At 43.1% G+C, this 17600-nt stretch overlaps 1 long non-coding RNA gene across 1 annotated transcript in view; it reads right to left on the reverse strand.

Moving 5' to 3' along the window:
- Positions 1–17600, reverse strand: part of LOC116583525 — an 89014-nt gene that overhangs the window by 64060 nt on the left and 7354 nt on the right. Inside the window, exon 2 of the long non-coding RNA XR_004282765.1 lies at positions 5835–5948. This is a non-coding gene — a long non-coding RNA (uncharacterized LOC116583525). The remainder of the gene's footprint in view (positions 1–5834; positions 5949–17600) is intronic.

Here is a 17600-nt window from a genome sequence, read left to right on the forward strand (position 1 = left end):
ATGTGCTGTGGGTTTGGTTTTTTTCTTTCTTTACAGTTTAGGCTACACCCTAGAAGGAGAGGATTGTTCTAATCAGGAATCCACACCCCAGCAAGGTCAGCTAGGCTTTTATCAGAAAGGCCACTCCAGAGGCTATTACTAAAAGCCCTCCTGTAATCCACATCTCTAATCAACAAGAAACCTTTAGCTAATTAGCATACTGAATTTCAGAAATGGGTTTTCATAGGGGAAAGTAATGGGTTGTTAATGAGCATAATGGATATTAGAAATGGGCAATCATTGGCAAAATTTGTAGAATTCAAGAAATGCGAGTTGGCTAAAAGGTTTTAGAGATGCCCCTCCCCTTGCATGATCAGAGTAAAAAATACCTAGAGAAGCTTGAGGGCTGTATTTTCATCCTTGGTCCTTAAACAGTCCTGTATCCATCCACCAGCTTAAAGATTTCTGGTTGCCTATTGCCAACACTAAGGATAAGAGAAACTTGCCCAGAGAACTCAGTAGAGTTTCAAGTGAACTTTTCATTGAAGTTACGGTTGGAGCCCCTAAGAGGAGAAACTACAGGATTTCAGTGAATTTATAGAATAGGTCAGGGCTACCGCATTGTTTGGCTCTTGCCTGCTGATGAAAGTTTATTCACTGGAGTTCTACATAGGTGGTAGAACTTGCGGAGATTCACTCTCAGAGACAAGCTGACAGCAAGATCATGAGGAGTAACTAACACTCACCCATCTCACTTTGCACGTGGCTACTCTCTCTTCTACCCAGACGACCCCAAGGGCTGTGCGTGACGCAGGCAGACAGGTGCCAGGGGGACAGCCCAGACAAGGGTGTGAGACGAACACCATCCTCGCCCCAAAGCACACGACTGGGATCAGAAAGGGCTGATCCTGGGCTGCGTTTTTATTATCAGATGAAAAGAGGACACTCAAAATTATCTTGAAAAAAGTGAAGTCAAAATAGAAAGTGCAAAGAAAAGGAGATGGGTGAGAAATATCCAGGGGATTCCATCAACTTACACAGCTGACAACTGATATCTCACCCCTGTTCCTGCCTTCTCTATACCCCTGTATTTTCAGTAATAGTATTTAGGACCTAACTTACATACAGAACATCTTCTCCTTGTTTTGTCCTCTTTCTCAAGATCTATCTTCACGTCCCACTGACCACTAAGTACATCTGCATAGGCATGAAGCTTCTCGCGTTGACCCCATCCAGCTCCCCTCCCCCACAGGCAGTCAGCAGCAGTATTTATGAATTTATTTCCTATCACCTGTTTTAAGTGGCAAGAGGTTATTCTGGGTTGTGGAAATTACTAACATTTTCCATTGATTCCTGCTTTCTGCCTTTCCTCCTTCCTTTCGCTTCGTAAAGTGATCCCTGATTCATGGCCCCCGGCTCCCTTACACCCTCTCTCTCTCATACTTTCTCCTCCCTTCCTCCACCTCTCTCTCTGCTTACTCCTCTCCTCCAGCAGTCCCAGGCGCCCAAAGAGAATCATAGTTAAGAAGCAGCCTGGTGAGGAGCTGCCCCGAGAGAATTTCATACAGTGATCAGTGCACCTCAGCATTGCAGAAAGGGCGAGGTTCATAAACCCACAGTCAAAAACGTGCCCTCAGTGAAGACTGGAAAAAAATAATAATCAAATGATCAAAGTTTTCCAAGAGCCTTTTTCCTGGCTTTATCAAGGCAGAATAGAAACTGATACAGAAGAGAAGTCTAAATCACAAAACACAAGAATGCAAGCCTTACAGAACTCTGATGAGAATGCCGAGAAACACCATTTCCTCTTCAAACGGCGCTTTCTTTTTTTTTTTTTTCTTTTTTTTTTTTTTTAAATGCTCTTTGATTTTAAACTTGCCAATCCCTGTCTGGATGAACATATGTTACCACACAATCATTCCCCTTTGAAAATCTCCACTGTCCTACAAACCAGCGGGAAAGGGGAGTTTTCTAGCAGGGGGTAGGCGACAAGACATGAGATGCCTGACCCTTTTAACTGCTTTAAGTGGCTGGCTATTTCCTTTCCACATATCTTCCTTCCCCACCCCACCGCCCTGCTGCTAGGACTGTTGTTTCAGCTTTGCAAGGACATGTCATTTTACTTACCACTCTCTCTCCCCCTTCTTAATTGGCCTGCAGTAAAAATACAAATTGCACCACTGTACTTTATTATTAGCCATTTGATGGGCCAAAAATGCCTCATAAGTACTGCCTAGAGGATATTAATCAGACCTGCTGACTCTCCTAAGCACCCACTTTTATATCTTGACCCCCAGATGAGGCCAGTGGATGGTAATCATGTCCCCTCCCATGGGAGCGTTTAGCTAGTCACTGTCTCTCCATTAGCAAAGGCACAACCAAAAGGTGTGGCATCCGTCCTGCGGGTGGCAAGTACACAGCCCAGATCTCTCCTTCTGTCCATTAGCTTTAATGCCTGTTGTACTTTATGGACATGAAAAGTCGGTCTCATTTTTTTCCCCCTCTCTCTAGGTGATGGAGCATGGAATGAATGTCTGAATCCTAAAATGGCAGCTAAGCTTCGTAATCTTCTTTAAAGTCTCATGGCTTGGCAAAGACAGCCTCCTTTTTTAGAAGGAAAATCCAGGAAAATCATGGTCCCAAAGAGGCTGATAGAGAAGTGCAGTGCCAGCCAGACAAGCAGTAGCAGCCGGCTCCGGGGGCCAGCATCTGCTCAGCGCTGACCCCACCCCATGCATACAGTTGTGTTTCACCACGGCGCTCTTACTGAACGTCTCAGCTACGTTACTGTGATGATTCAGGTTCATTGTGAGATTTCAGTTTCACAAAGCTGGATTCTTTGTGAGAATCTCACCGCCAACCTTCTTATATCAGCTGTCTTGGCACTGAGATCACTGTGTGTACTCTGAAACATTCAAAGGGAGGGAACATGTACCTCCGTGACAGAAACTATGTAGCAAAAACACATTCTCATTTATGACTGAGCTAATATGCCCACAGCTCCATGCAGAATATGGTGCAAAGTCAATCTCATATTTAAATTACTTGAACACATCATTTATAATTTTGTCTAAGCTCTTTTCTTCACCTCAGGACATTTCTTGAATAGCCCTATTTTCTGTATAAAATTTCATGGGTTCCAAGGTTTTGTGGCCATAATGATTTTTTTGAGAGAGCATTTGAGATCCGAAGGGAGATCTCGATGCACTCCAGCAATAATTGTCAGATCGTTAGAGGAACTCCCAACATAGTTCTTGCTTCCTGATGTTATTGTAGTGTCTGCTCCTATCGCAGAAGCACACACATCACTTATATCTGTCTAACTCCTCCGTATTCGTGATTCTTCCATCACAGATCAGTCAGTGATAAGTAGAGCATACCGGAGGTTGTGCTCTGTTCCTTACTAGAGAACCTCTTCTCAGGCAATGAGCCCACAGAGAAAAGTCTGGAAACAGAATTCAGGAAACACCACCATTCAAACCCACAAAGAGAAGAAGCATCTGTGAGCAAGAGTGAAAGCAAAGCAGGAAAAAATTTTTTAAATGGCATCACAGAAGCCAAGGAAAGACTCAAGGAGTGCAGGGTTCCATGAGGAAGACTTGCCACAGGACCAGGAAAAGAATAAGGAATAGTCTCTCACCAGATCTAAGAGAAACACCATAGAAAACAGGGAGGGTATTGATCAAGGCCAAGCACCAAACACTTCAGGGCAGACACCATGACTCTTGTTTCCCTTATAACTATCCTAACACCTAGCAGTCTAAGATAGGTAATAGATGATAGATGATAGATAGATAGATAGATAGATAGATACTATATATAAGGGGTAATAAGCAGCTTCCAAGTACGCTTTCATATATTTTTCTGCCTGAAACACAGAAAGACACAATCAAAATGTGGTTCAGACCAAGAAGAGCCATTGTAACTAGAAGACTTGGCAAAACGTTCAGTTGGTGATATTTGCTCAGTAGACAGTACAGAAATAGAGAAAAGGTGAGCGGATGGCAAGTTAAGGAACTAAAATTGGCACACTGACTCTGCAGTGGCTCACCTGTGACCATGAGCCAACCCTCAACACTTCTGATCCTGAGCTAACCCTTAACCCTGCTGAGTCTCAGTCTCTACCATAGTAAAATTAGGGAGGTGAAGCCTGTGATGCTTTTTCCAACTACAAATGCTGTGTATGGTTTTCTTCCTGCCCACCTCGAGTTTTATCCTTTACCCATTCAGGCAAAGATTTTTCCCTGGCTCCAGTCTTCCTAGACCCCTTACGCCATCTTCTAGCTGCACCTAATCTTCACACATCAGCCTGTCCTGCCAGAAATGCCCACTTGCTCCAAAACTACTATATTTACACTATATTTACTCACCTGGTCTCAGCTGAGTGCTTTAAAGAAGGTGAAAGTCTATTGGATTGACTCTTTGACCACTTAGAAAATCAAGTTAGTGTGCAGTCTGTCTCCCATTTGGTGGAGGTGTACTCTCTACCCTCTCCTCGTCCCTTTATGGCCCACATCCGCGGAACTCCCATGCCTTCTGGCCAATGGGAAGTCCTAACAGGAAACTGGGGAAGGCAGAAAGGGAAATAATGTCAGGGTACTATCTCCCTGGCTGCTTCTCTGAAAGGTTTCCTGGAGGTGACTGACAGCTTTGTTGAAGGTCACATTCGGGAAAATTCTTCTTACACAGGGTTTGGCAACTGGTGAATAATGCCTCCTCTCTCACACCCTCTCAGTTCCAGGAGTGATAACACCCCAACTGTTTGCAACTCCAGTTTCCTAAACTATCACTTCTGGGTTTCCATGAGCCCACCTCCTTATAAATAAATCTCCTTTTTCTTGAGTTACCTTAATTTGAGTGTTTCATCTGTTTCCTGTTAAGACTCTGATATGTATAGATGGGAATAAATGGGTTTGGGGGTAGGAGGAGGGGGGAGGAATATTTTAAAACCGACTTATTTGGGTAAATTAATCTCTAGTTAGTAAAATGAGGCCCAAATTTGTGTTTTATTTTTCTAAGATCAAAGTGCATTCTTGGTCTCTGGTCTATTCATGGGCCAGCCTGGTGTCCTTCATTCTCCTGCAACTTCTGAAAGATTGTGAGCCTTGGTCTGTGCCAATCCAAACCTTGATTAAATTTTACTCACTAAAATTAAAAACACATCTGAAGGCTAACATGAATTCAGGAATAATTTACCCAAATTATATGATTTCCCCCAAAATACATTCCCCGGAGACACTATATATATTGTTTGCTCCACCAATTTTGAATTATTGATTTTAAATAGCTCTCAAAGAATAGACAACTATTACCATACCCAAGAAGCTTCTGTTATAACATGAGCCCTTCAATGTAGGCAAACTCGGACAATGTTACTGAACCTCCATGAATTCCCCAAGGAGGAACGGCCAGACCGAGCAAGGGAAGGGCACACAGCCAGGCGGATGTTGCTGTGCTTAGAATACACTGGAACTCCAGCTGCAGTGGCCTTCAAGGAAGTTACACCCCCATGCTTGACATGTCGTTTTATATTGTGTGTTACAGGGAATTTTTTTTTTTTCTTGACCTGATTTTATAATCACTTTGCTTAGCAAGCACCATATTTGGAAGTCTGGAGGTTTCTATTCCACAGCAGCTCCTGAAAATAGAGATGTTCTTCTTATTCAGATACAGCAAATGTCTAATTCTTGCCTCTAAATAGCCTAGGTTAATTGCCTCTCTTAATATCCTACAGCAGCAAATGCTACAGCCTAATTCAATGTTACAGTAGGAAAAAACTTCCCTTGGTGTGAAATTGGACCTCTAAGTTAAACCAGGGGGGCAGAAGGGGGGGGGAGAAATGTGTTAGTGTTTACCTGTTTCCCCAAAATAAAGGTTATCTTGGTTAACAATCTCGGAGAAAACAGAAGCACAGGTCACTCTTCATGAAGCCAGTCCAACATGGATGTATCATCAAGGAAAAGCTGGCTCTGTAAAGCACATAGAGAGAAACTTATATCTCCATATATAAATCACATCTCTTCCGTGGGACAAGTCACGTCCAGGCAAAGCTTATTACAAATTCAGTTTAAAATCTTGAGAAAGAAAGGGGTGGGGGGGTCGGCAACAACAACAGCTTTATGGAGTTAGACGCAGGAAATAACTTGAACTCATCCCAATTTTAAAGCTCCGTTCTGTACAGCAAGCAGCTAAAACCCCATTTTCTGGGGGAACTGCCCTTACAGGGAAGGTGTGGCAAAGCCATCTGCTGCTTTATAGTGATGGTTCTCAGCCTTGTTTTTCTGGTCCAGCTATGAAATTGCACTAATCACAGAAACAGACTGTTTGGCCAGGAAGCAGGGCATGCCAGAGACAAGTGAATTTAAGCCCACATGTATTGAGGCTGCAAGCTTAGTTTGCAATTTATGTGCAAGTGGTTTTGTATTTATTGATCTGGACCGAGTGCAGGTCCTATAGGGGAAATATGACAGATTTCATCTGTCTGACAGCCAAGTCTAATTGTATTTTCAGTCTGAAATGACCAAAGACAAAAGTGCACATGTCAAGAGTCTTCACTACGATGCCATATGGAGTATTAGATCCAAGGCTCTGGTCACTGTAAGTGTTCATTTTAATAACTATATGCAGAGTGCATCCTGAACAGCTAAAGCAGGAGAGGTGAGAGTTTTTAATTCAAATCTGAATTAATAGACCATCTGATTCTGCCTGAGTGTGGGTGGGCCATTTTAAGTGCCTTTTATAGACATGATTGGGGGGAATTTAAAAGATGTGTCATATATTATTGATTCATCTGGACCATGAAACTTCCGAGCCAAAAGTCAAATACTTCCCACAATGGTTGTCACTAAAATTATAACCAATACTTCTGGGGAAGTTCTGGCATCTTAAAAATCAGAACCTTCTTCTATAACCTTACTTTCTATTTGGGAAGACTGATTGTGCCTATGAGATCAGTGAGCCATGATTTCTCTGATGGTGTCTCCCTCTGCCTCTGTCTCTGTCCACGTCTCCCCCACCTCTCTCTCTCTCTCTCTCTCTCTCTCTCACACACACACACACACAGAGGCTGACCATCACCAAATATCAGACTCATCATTAGCAGCCATTATACAACTAAAGAGATAGTCCAACAGGAAACATACTTTAAAAAAAAAAAAAAAAGCCACTAATACCCAGCGATCCAGACACTGGGTTCCAAAGAAGCGTCATTCAGAATTCTGAATTCTAATTGGCCGGTCTCTTACAAGGACTTTTTGATACTGGAGATCTCTCCTGCCCTTGGTTTCAATGACACACCAGGGACCCTCCTTCTGTCTGCTCTCCCTCTCTGTCTGTTCTGTCTTTGCCTTCAGGAGCAACTACATTTCCCTTAGCTGTGCACATGGTATAAAGGACAATTTCTGGCTGACGGATTATGAGCAAATTACTTAACTTCCCGAATTATTTTTCAGCTATGAAAATGGTGCTAACACTATGTGGTAAGAGAGAGACAAAATGAAGGGATTATAAAGGTTAAACTAGTTAACACATATTTAAAAAATAAAAGGTCCTCTAATGCCTGGTCAAAGTAGATGCTCCGTGAACGCTAACCAACCTTCCCTCTTGTCTGCTGTCTTCAGACTTTCTCAGAGGAATTTCATTGTTCATTACTTCAGCTCACATCCCAATGTCATCTTCCAGAAGCACACCTTCAATATCAACTTTTCCTCTATTAAGCATCCTATTAACCTAATTCCTATCTGTTCCTCTATCATTCCATGTTTCCCCAAATCCCAGGGCTTGACTTTTCTATCAGTGCGTTAAGTTCAACATCAATAAAACTAGGCTTACCATTAACTCCAGCCCAACCACTCTGTTCTGCTGTCAAGCAACCTGTCGTCCTCTCCAGCTCCCTTTCATCTTCTTCGTCCATTCAGTAGTGAATTGAATCACTGTCCTCTCACTCTTCAGTCTCAAAACCCTCAGATCTTCACTGATGGAACTGCTTCTCTGACCTTCCCGGCCAAACAGGCACAAGATCCCGCCATGCTTCACAGCATTTCAGATACATGTCTTCTCAGTTCCCAGGCTCACCCACCCCCAACGGGAACTCGGGGTTGCTGCACTCACCCTAGCTATTCTTTTACCTCTAGGTGGCCCCGAGGGCACACTAAATGGGAGTACATTTGACCTCTGGGTCTGAGCTTACCCACTATATTAGTTTCTTATTGCTGTAGGAAAAATTACCACAAGCTTAGTAGCTTCAAAAAACACCACCATATTACAGTTCTGGGGTCAGAAGTCTAAAATGGGTCTCATGGAGCTAAAATGAAGGCTTCAGCAGGGTTGCATAGAGGATAATCTGTTTCCTTGCCTTTTCTAGCTCTTAGAAGTCTTTGGCTTTCAGCTTCCTTCCTCCATATTTAAAATCACTAGTATAGAATCTTCCAACATTTCCCTCTCTCCCTCTCTCTCTCTCTCTCTCATGCTGACACTCCTGCCTCCCTCTTTTACTTATTAAGACCCTTGGGATTATATTGGGTCCACCCAAATAATCCAAGATTATCTCCCCATCTCAAGATTCTTAACCCTAATTATTACTTCCATAAAGTCCCTTTGCCATGTAAGGTAACTTATTCACAGGGATAAGAGGTAGATATCTCTGGGGAGCCATCATTTTTCTTACTAATCCTACCTTGCCAGTAGAATTATCCCCTACTTTTCTATGGGTTCCAGTCTCAATGATGTTCTTCTAATTCCTCAAATAAACTATAGTTACTTCTGCCACATGACCTTTGCACAGAGGTCTCTGTCTTCACTTAATTTACTATTAACTAACTTTCAAGCTAGGCCAAGTATTCTTGTTAAGTGTCCTCATAGTCTCATATACTTTTATTTCTTAGAATGTATTTCTTAGAATATATAGTTTTCAGTTACACACATATGTTCATGATTCATTGATTAACGTCTGTGTCTCCCACTAAGCTATAAGCTCCATGAAGGCAGAGACCATGTTTGATTTTGCTTAGTATTATCCCAGGACCTAGAATAGAGATCACTTGACAAGAATTTGAAGAATATCTATTGAATGACAAACCAGGCCAGTGGGTGATGACTGTCTGTCATTGTGACTATCCATAGGCATGAACACATACACAATTACCCAGTCAAAAAAATAACTAATCTATGCCAGACACTGCAATGAGTTATAATCTGTCTTCTCCCATCTAATCCCATAATGAACTTCTGAGGTGGCTACAATCATAATCTTCATTTTTGAGATTAGGAACTGAAGAGAAGAAAGGCTAAAGAACTTGTCCAAGAAGACATAGCTAGTAGGTAATTGAATTGGATTCTATCCCAGGTAGTCTTGCTTCCAAAGACCACATTGTTGTCCTGGGATTATTTTTCTTTGAGCATGTGGATGGCTGGAACTGTGGAACAAACCCAGTGGAAGCACTTAGATGAGGAGACTACACCAGTGACCAGTGCACACACTTAGGACGTCTACCACACACATAATGACTTAGGGAAGGCAAAGTCTTTGAAAGGTGTGGACACATATAAGGCTGTCCAGAACCTTCATTAATGCCACAGAGGGTAAACTGTAAACCCTAGGAAAAGGGAAAGGAGGAGCTAAGGTATGACACAGCCCACTGCTGGCATCCCCACAAGAGGAAAAGAGCAGCTGGCAAAAGGTAGAGATGCTTCTAGTTTCCACCTGCTCAATAAGAGTATAGTTCTTGGTGGGGCGCCTGGGTGGCTCAGTGGGTTGATGGTTCGGGTCATGGTCCCAAGGTCCTGGGATCAAGCCCCACATCGGGCTCTCTGCTCAGCAGGGAGCCTGCTTCCTCCTCTCTCTCTCTGCCTGCCTCTCTGCCTACTTGTGATCTCTATCTGTCAAATAAATCAATAAAATCTTAAAAAAAAAAAAAGAATATAGTTCTTTGTAGGGAGATTGGGAGGAAGGTAGTCCCTCCTCTCCCTTCCCTCACCCCCCACAACCAGGCAACCAATGTAAAGAAGAGTCAGAAGTCCTATCGGGTTATTAGGCAAGTCTCTGAGCTGGGAAGGTTAAGTTTCTCATCTAGGCTATAGTGCTGTGAGAACAAAACAGGACAGCAGGCACAGGCACCAAAGAGTTTGCAGGGTCCACAGGAAGTCTCTGGAAACTTAGTCAAGCTCAGCATGGGACGTGGAAGAAGACAGAAACAGCTCAAAACTAATTATATGCCACTTGGTCCAAGTAACCAGAACAAGGGACTTCATCCAGCCAAGACTTCAGGAGCAACGACCCAACTTCTAGATGCAGGTTTCTCGAATGCAGACGAAGGAAGAGTAGAGGAACCAGTACTTCATTCTCCAGTGGAAAGAACCCAGAACTCCTGCAAAACACCTTTTAGTACTTTTCCTTTAAAGTTGACCCTCTCAGGGAGGACGTTCAGGAGGATTTTCAAAACTGGAATACCTAGTTCCTTTCCCAGAAAACAATCCCACTTATCAGCCAGGAAAGGGGAATGTGGGGGAATGAACTCAACTTTATTCCACACCAGGCCCAGGGAACCCTTCAGAATACAGAAACAGAGAGTCCATTCAACTGCCCTACCAAAAGACCTGCCAAATGGGGACTTACATTTAATTTGGAAGTAGCCACAGGGGAAGTCTGGGACTTTTGCTTAATATTTATGTTCTTTACTAATACCATATCAGCCTATAGAGGTTTATCCTTTATGACATAGAAGTAATACAAACATTTGCTAACAGGAATTCATCTAGAATGGAGAGAAAAAATAAAATCATGGAAGAGATAAGATTCATCTGGAAGTTTGGAGAATGGGCATAAAATTAGAGATGAAGGCATTAACATTCTAGGTTGGGAGAATCTGGGTCCACACAGGAAGTATTCGCTCCAAGGAGTCCTGCTGATGAGTCCTTAAGCCAGATTGGGAATTTGGGTATTTTCCCGTAGTCTGATTTATAGTTAACTACTATAGATTTTCAAGCAGCACATTGCTTTTGCTGAGAAAGAGAAGTTTGTCTCTTACCACAAAGAAAATCTCTGCCTCTAATAAGGAAGGAACAATAACAAATTTATAAGATATATTTACACTTCAAAGAAAAGACTAATTATTTTTTAATCATATATGTCGGTATCATTAATTAACATTAATATATAAAATTTCTTGTAACTTAGATTTTATTTCACTGAATTTTTCTAAAGAGTTATTTGCTTATTTTGGAGAGAGAGTCCTAGTGTGTGTGTGAGTGGGGGGGTGGGGGAGTACAGAGGGAGAGGGGTAGAGAAAATTCTCAAGCAGACTCTCCGCTGAGCACAGAGCCTGATGAGGGGCTCGATCGCGAGACCCTGAGATCATGACCTGAGCCAAAACTAAGAGTCAGCCATTTAACCAACTGAGCTTCCCAGTGACCCTACTTTATTGAATTTTTACCGGGTAGCCAAAGTCAGTCAAAACTCTCGTGGTGGAGTCAAGCATGACTTTAACAATTTTAAATTAAAGCACAAAAACTCAAGGATAATTCATGAATGTGCTAGCTTTTCTTTCCAGAGCTATTGGCTGGTTTTAGCCATAACATATCAATTTTCAAAGAAATGAATAGTACCTAGGACACTCCCTTTTGTCTGGGATTACTGTCAACTCAATTGAAACAAATTCTAAATTCTGCCTCTAATGCTTCTTTTCACAGGTTTAAAAGATGCATGTTGGAGTTTTGCACTGTTGGACATCCAATTTATGTGGTTGTGAGGAGCTGCTAAGCAGTTTATCTTCTATCCATTTTAACAATCAAAACTGAATTCCAATGAAACCCTTATACTGCCCGTTGACAAGGTGAAAATGGGCCAAATTTATAGCCAGCTTTATTAAATGGGGTTGCAAGCAAATTACTCTGCATAAAACCCCTGCAAGTTGAGTCAAGCTTTGAAGCCAAAAATAAATAAATAAATAAATAAATAAGAAAAAACACAGGACCTGAAATCAGCCTGACTTTGCAGGAGTATCCTCCAAGAGGTTCAAACCATCTGAGTGAACAAGTTAGAAAGGCCTGTCCTCAAACAGACTCATGAATCTAAGCCATACCAAAGGAGAACGCTGGGCATTGTGTGAACTCAAAATTAATTTGCTTTATTATCTCCTGCAACAGCAGTACAACAAACTTTTTTTTTTTCCATTTCTAAAAGCAGCAAGGTTGGTGGTGGTGGTTGTTGCCATGAACATCCAATGAATGATTCATTCTCACTCAAGTGGAACCCCTGGGAAATGTTGCCAATAACTTGGTTTATTTCTTATCTTCAGTTCTCAGCAGACAACATATTCGTCTATATTTTTACAAGAGTCATAAATTTTTCAGTTAGTGCACAAATAATAACACTACGTGATTCCGTTTTGTCTCGGTCCTCAGGGCTTTGGGAGACAAGAAGGAAAACCCTATCGTGTTGATCCTCAGTGTGGACCCTGCTTTCTGCAGCCTGTTGAGAAACCCTGGAAGAGGGTAGGGGAAGGGCCACGTGCACACTGTAAAGCCTTACATGCATTACCAAAGCAGCAGGTGGCATTTACCCAGTTGACTCCAACTGATTTGCCCAGTTCAAGGCTATTTAGGGGAACTGGGACCCTCTGCCACATTTATGTGAGGGGCTCGAAGAGGCCCAGTGAACCCAGCAGTGTAGGGCAGCGTGAGGAGGTTCAACCCTCTTGTGTGTGTGAATCTCCCTTTCTTTCAACCTTGCACAAATGACTTCGCTCATGTGGGACAATGAGGAAATATACCTTTCAGGGTGATTTTGAGGTTATATTAAAATACTATTTGAAAAATTCCTAGCACAGCCCTAGGAATCCTCAGTCAATGTCCTCTCTCAGCCTCCTTTCAATTTCCCCATGGAAAGGATCTTCTGAAAAGGTGACCTGCCACACCCCCCTAGCGACCACTACAGGAATTACAATCATACTTATAGACCCCCTCCACCCCCCGCCCCGTCTCAACCCTGATTTTCTACACAATCCCAGGTGAGGCCATACCAGCCAGTCCACAAAAAGATGTATCCCAACAAATATACTTACAAAATATCAGCCTTCACTTTATTGGGATCTAGTGTAAATCTGCCTAAGGTCAGCAAATATTCTCTATGATAGGGTCTCCCCCACAAAGAATACAAACTGGGCACCGTTACTTTGTGACCAGGCAATAGGACTAGCCATGAAGTAATGAGATCCCATCAAGAGCTTTGCAAAACTCTTCTCTTCAGGCAGGTAGCAGTCCTGAAGCACTCACAGAGCCATTAGTCTGAAGCCCCCAGGGGTCTCTGTGCTAGAAACTAACTCCCCTACAGAGGCCCCTTCCCTGCCCCATAGCCTGCCTCCTAGTGACATTTTATCCGACCTGCTAAGAGACTAGCACTTGCCAAAGCCACATGTGAATCCACGTTGCCTGCATTTTCCTCTCCCTCCTGCAACCACGCTAAAGCCCAGGCCCCAGACAACTCTCTGTGCTCCGGCCAACCTTTCCCAGCACTGCGTGTATGGTAGCATTATTTTCCCTTCTTGGAAGAAAAAAAGCATTCACTCTGAGGCACATTTTTAAAGCAATAAACAGCTCACTTCTTTGTGGAAAAATAGGCAATTTTCGAGTAACCTTTGGAAGCATCTAAATAACCCACACATATTTATGGCTGAGTGACTATTCGGATTGAAGAAACTTTAAGTTTGTGTTTGCGAAGATTTCCATTAACATCTTTGAGCTACCTCTCATCTCATTTTAAAACAAATGGCTCACTCTGCAGAAGAGAATCGGGTTGGTTTTTGCCTCCCTCCCCCCTCCACCCCCAGCTTGGCTTCCTAAGCAGAGATCTGATGCGTGCACACAGAAGCTCAAATAGCGAGTCTTCACCCAGAGGGGCTCAGGGTCCTGGGAGTGAAGACAAAAGCCTCCGTGGTGTCCAGGGTCAGCCTTTTTGTCTCATTTTAAATGAACCTCCATTTCACCTCCACTCTATCCCTTCCTTCTTACAAGAATAATTCTCCAAAGAAAGGAAAAGGGCTTTTCATTTTCCTACCACCTGCCCTACCCCCCTACACACACACACACACACACACACACACACACACACACACACACACACTCACGCACACACACACATACACACACACACTCTGCAGCAGAAACACACTGTTTTTAAAGGGTTTGTTCTCAGGAGAAAATGCCATAAGCTATATTTATCTCTAACTAATCCATTTCTCTCTACTCCAAGATTAAGGAATTAATGACTGCTACAGCTGCTGTCCTTAGCACATTAATTACTGTAAATTGGCTGCAGCCTCAAAAAAAAAAAAAATTCCACTCTATGATGATGGTGAGAGGGCAAGGTTCTATGCAAACCATTAGGTACCTAACCTAAATAATAAATCTGTGTAGTATCAAGCCCAAGAAGATACATATGAGCTTGGGCACTGGGTTTCCACCCCCAGGCTGTGAGCTTGGAGACGGGGTACAGGTGGGTGAGTGAGGAGGAAAGTTTATTGAATTTACAGCAATCGTTCCTTGAGACCCAGAACGGATCAAATGTCAAGGGAAAACCACTGTCATATTTATAAAAGCCCACACTGTTGTGAGTCCTCTTAGGCCACTTTTCAGTGAATTGGATGTTTTTACATTTGCTAAAATCCTTGCAGACCGGACCATGAATATAGACATTTAGAATGACTTGTCTACCCCCGGCTTCCTTGTGTCCCAGACCCCAGGTGCACCCAGTCCCTTCTGCAAGGCCCACACTCTTCCCTCCTCAAAATCCTTTCATATTCCATTTTTTATCCATGTGTGACACATCTTCCCCTCCCCCACACCTTCCTCCATCCAACAAAGTCTCACTAATTCTTAGCCCCAACTCAGTGTCCTCCTCCAGGAAACTGAGTTCCTAGCTATTCCTACAGTGCCATGGAACTTATATCTCTATTCCACAGTTTCACAGACCCAAGGCTATGACACCCTGAGGACTAGGCTCCTGAAGTTCTTACTAGCACATTGCCGATCCTCTCTGGGAGCCCAGCCACCCCCTCTCCCCGGCCTGGCTTCATCCCTCTTCCTTCTTAGCCAGACTTCCCCTCTACATCACTTCCCTCCCCTTTCCTCCCTCCCCTTCATAACTCGCCCCTCTGTATTCCAGCTTCTTGAGCCATCACTCCAATTAAACTACTTTCTCTAATAGCACCTTGCTAAATCACCTTAATAAGACCTTGCTCAGTAAAAATGCCCCAGGGCGGAAACCTGAAGTTCGTTCTTAACACACATGTCACCCCTACCCCCAACTCTCAGGAATGACCAGGCTCCGATAGCTCTGCTTCCCAGCGAGCTCCCAGATAGCCATGACGTCCTCCCACTGGTCTTCCCGCTTCCAACCTAGTCTCTCCGCACTGGAGCCAGAGTGTTCCTTCCTACAAGCAAATCATATTATTGAAGTCCTCTACTTAATATCCTTATATATTTCCCCCTTTGCCCTAGGATAAAATTCCCAGCTTCTTCACATGATTTACTAGGGCTTTCATTGTCTCTCTCTTTAATCTCATCAATGTTAACCCTCATGGTCTCTGTTAACATTCCAGCTGTTTTCAGGTTCCTTGAGTGTCCTGTTTCCAGATACTCACCAGACTTTTGCTTACACTGTTTACTAATTCTTTTCAACCTCGTTTGCCCAATAACTCTTCCTTGTCTTCCATTCTCCTTTTAGGTATTACTTCCTCCAGGAATCTTTCCCTGCCTCCCCCAATCCTGCCTGGGTGTTCTCCAGATCCCCCCACAGCATGCATTTCTTCCCCCACTAACTGAGCACAACTTAGCAAAATTTGGCAACTGCCTGTTTTCTGCTTGGCATTGCACTTTCTCTGCAAAGAGTAGAGATGCCCTCAAGCCAGACCAAGCTGAGTGGGATTATTGCAGGGATACAAGGGGCCTCACAGGCATCTGAGAAGCTGAGCTTCATAGGAGCTGGAACATAAAAACCGTCAGAAATTGAAGCTTTTCTTTCTATCTCCCACTCAAAGATCCTAAGGTCAAAACATCATTGCTCCTCTCTGCTCATCCCTCCCCCTGCACTCTCTCTCTCTCTGTCTCCCAGCCAGCTTCCCCTACCTCGGCTCAACCCACAAGCCCACCCCAGCCTGCACTACATGACCTAGCTCTCAACATCACTTTTCGTCTTCTGTCTCTGGTGCCAACAGGTGTCATCTCTCAGCTTCCTGATTCCAAGTTCCTCAAGGACAAATGTGATTGGCCCCTCTCATCTCATGTTTCTGTGCCACATGTATCTTGGTGGGTGTATGGCCTTGATTCAGGCCTAATCAGCTCAACCAAGACTCTTGGGATGTCATGGTACAGAATTTAGTTACATTTACCTAAGGGTACAGCCTTAAATAATAGACAAGTCTAGGACAGCCCTATTACAATGTATCTCCTGGGAAGTAACAAAACTTTCATTGTTGTGTTCTCCCTAGCAGAGATTCAGGCACAATGGTTTGCTGAGTAGTGGCCTGATGAACATTTGTCAGAACTTCCCATCTAGAAGATCCCTTTGGAGATCTTTTTTCAGTCATACCTGGCAGCGTAGGCAAGTTCTTGATTCCCATATAACAAGAAGAGAGCTTTTGTTCCTTAAAGGGAGTTGCCCATATGATAAATATTTCCTGACTCTTAATTTCACTTAAGGTCAAACCTACCACTTAGCTGATAACTGCTCCTCATAGCTTTAACCAAAATAGCAATAAATCTTTTGCAGCTTCGGCCTCCTTGTTTGACCTCTTCCTAAAGTAATTGCCAACTTGGGCTTTAGAAGTCTAGAAGGAAATCAGATAAAAAGTATAAACAGGATTAATGCAATAGTTCAGCATCAGTATAATAACTATCTCAAGATCTGCCCAGTTTGAAGTTCATCTGTAGACTCTGAAGATTTACTAGCCATGGAGTGTGACTTCTGATTTTGGCAAAGATGAAAGGCTCTATCTCAAGTCAGGTCTTTGTTGTACAAACCAGGTTTTCACCCCTTATTGCACTTTGAGATCTTTCTCTCTCCCTCTATTTTTTCTCTTTCTCTTCCCCGTCCTCACTCATTTGCCTTTCCTACTCCTGACTAGCTATCTATTTTATTTCCAAAACTTCCTTGAAACCAATAATCTCCTGGGGGTCCTGAAAGGAAGGAAGGACTGCTGAACACTTAGAAATTCTTTATGGAAAAATCCATTCATTTGTTTAAAAAAGAATAATAATAAATATGTATTTACATACATACATACATACATATACGTACATACATATATACACACTTCAAGGTCCGTAGTCATGCAAAGGACCAAAAATAGACCTTGAACGTACTTAAGATGAGACTGTGTAGTACCAGTGTTGGACAGCTCCCTGCTCACGAGCCACACTCCCTTTGCCTTAAGGGCATCACCCCTGAAGACTGCAGAATAGCAGGTGGTTCCTCAGACTTGCCTGAGCAACAGCATCATTCAAAGAGCTTGCTGAACATATTTATTCCTGGAACCCACCCACTGAATCAGAATCTCCAAAAGGGAGACATGGGAATAAATGTTTAATGAACACTCAGAGGATCCCGGGCATTGACAGGTTTCAAGACA

This window comes from Mustela erminea, chromosome 2, assembly GCF_009829155.1.
Source record: "Mustela erminea isolate mMusErm1 chromosome 2, mMusErm1.Pri, whole genome shotgun sequence".
In the NCBI taxonomy this organism is placed as follows: domain Eukaryota; kingdom Metazoa; phylum Chordata; class Mammalia; order Carnivora; family Mustelidae; genus Mustela; species Mustela erminea.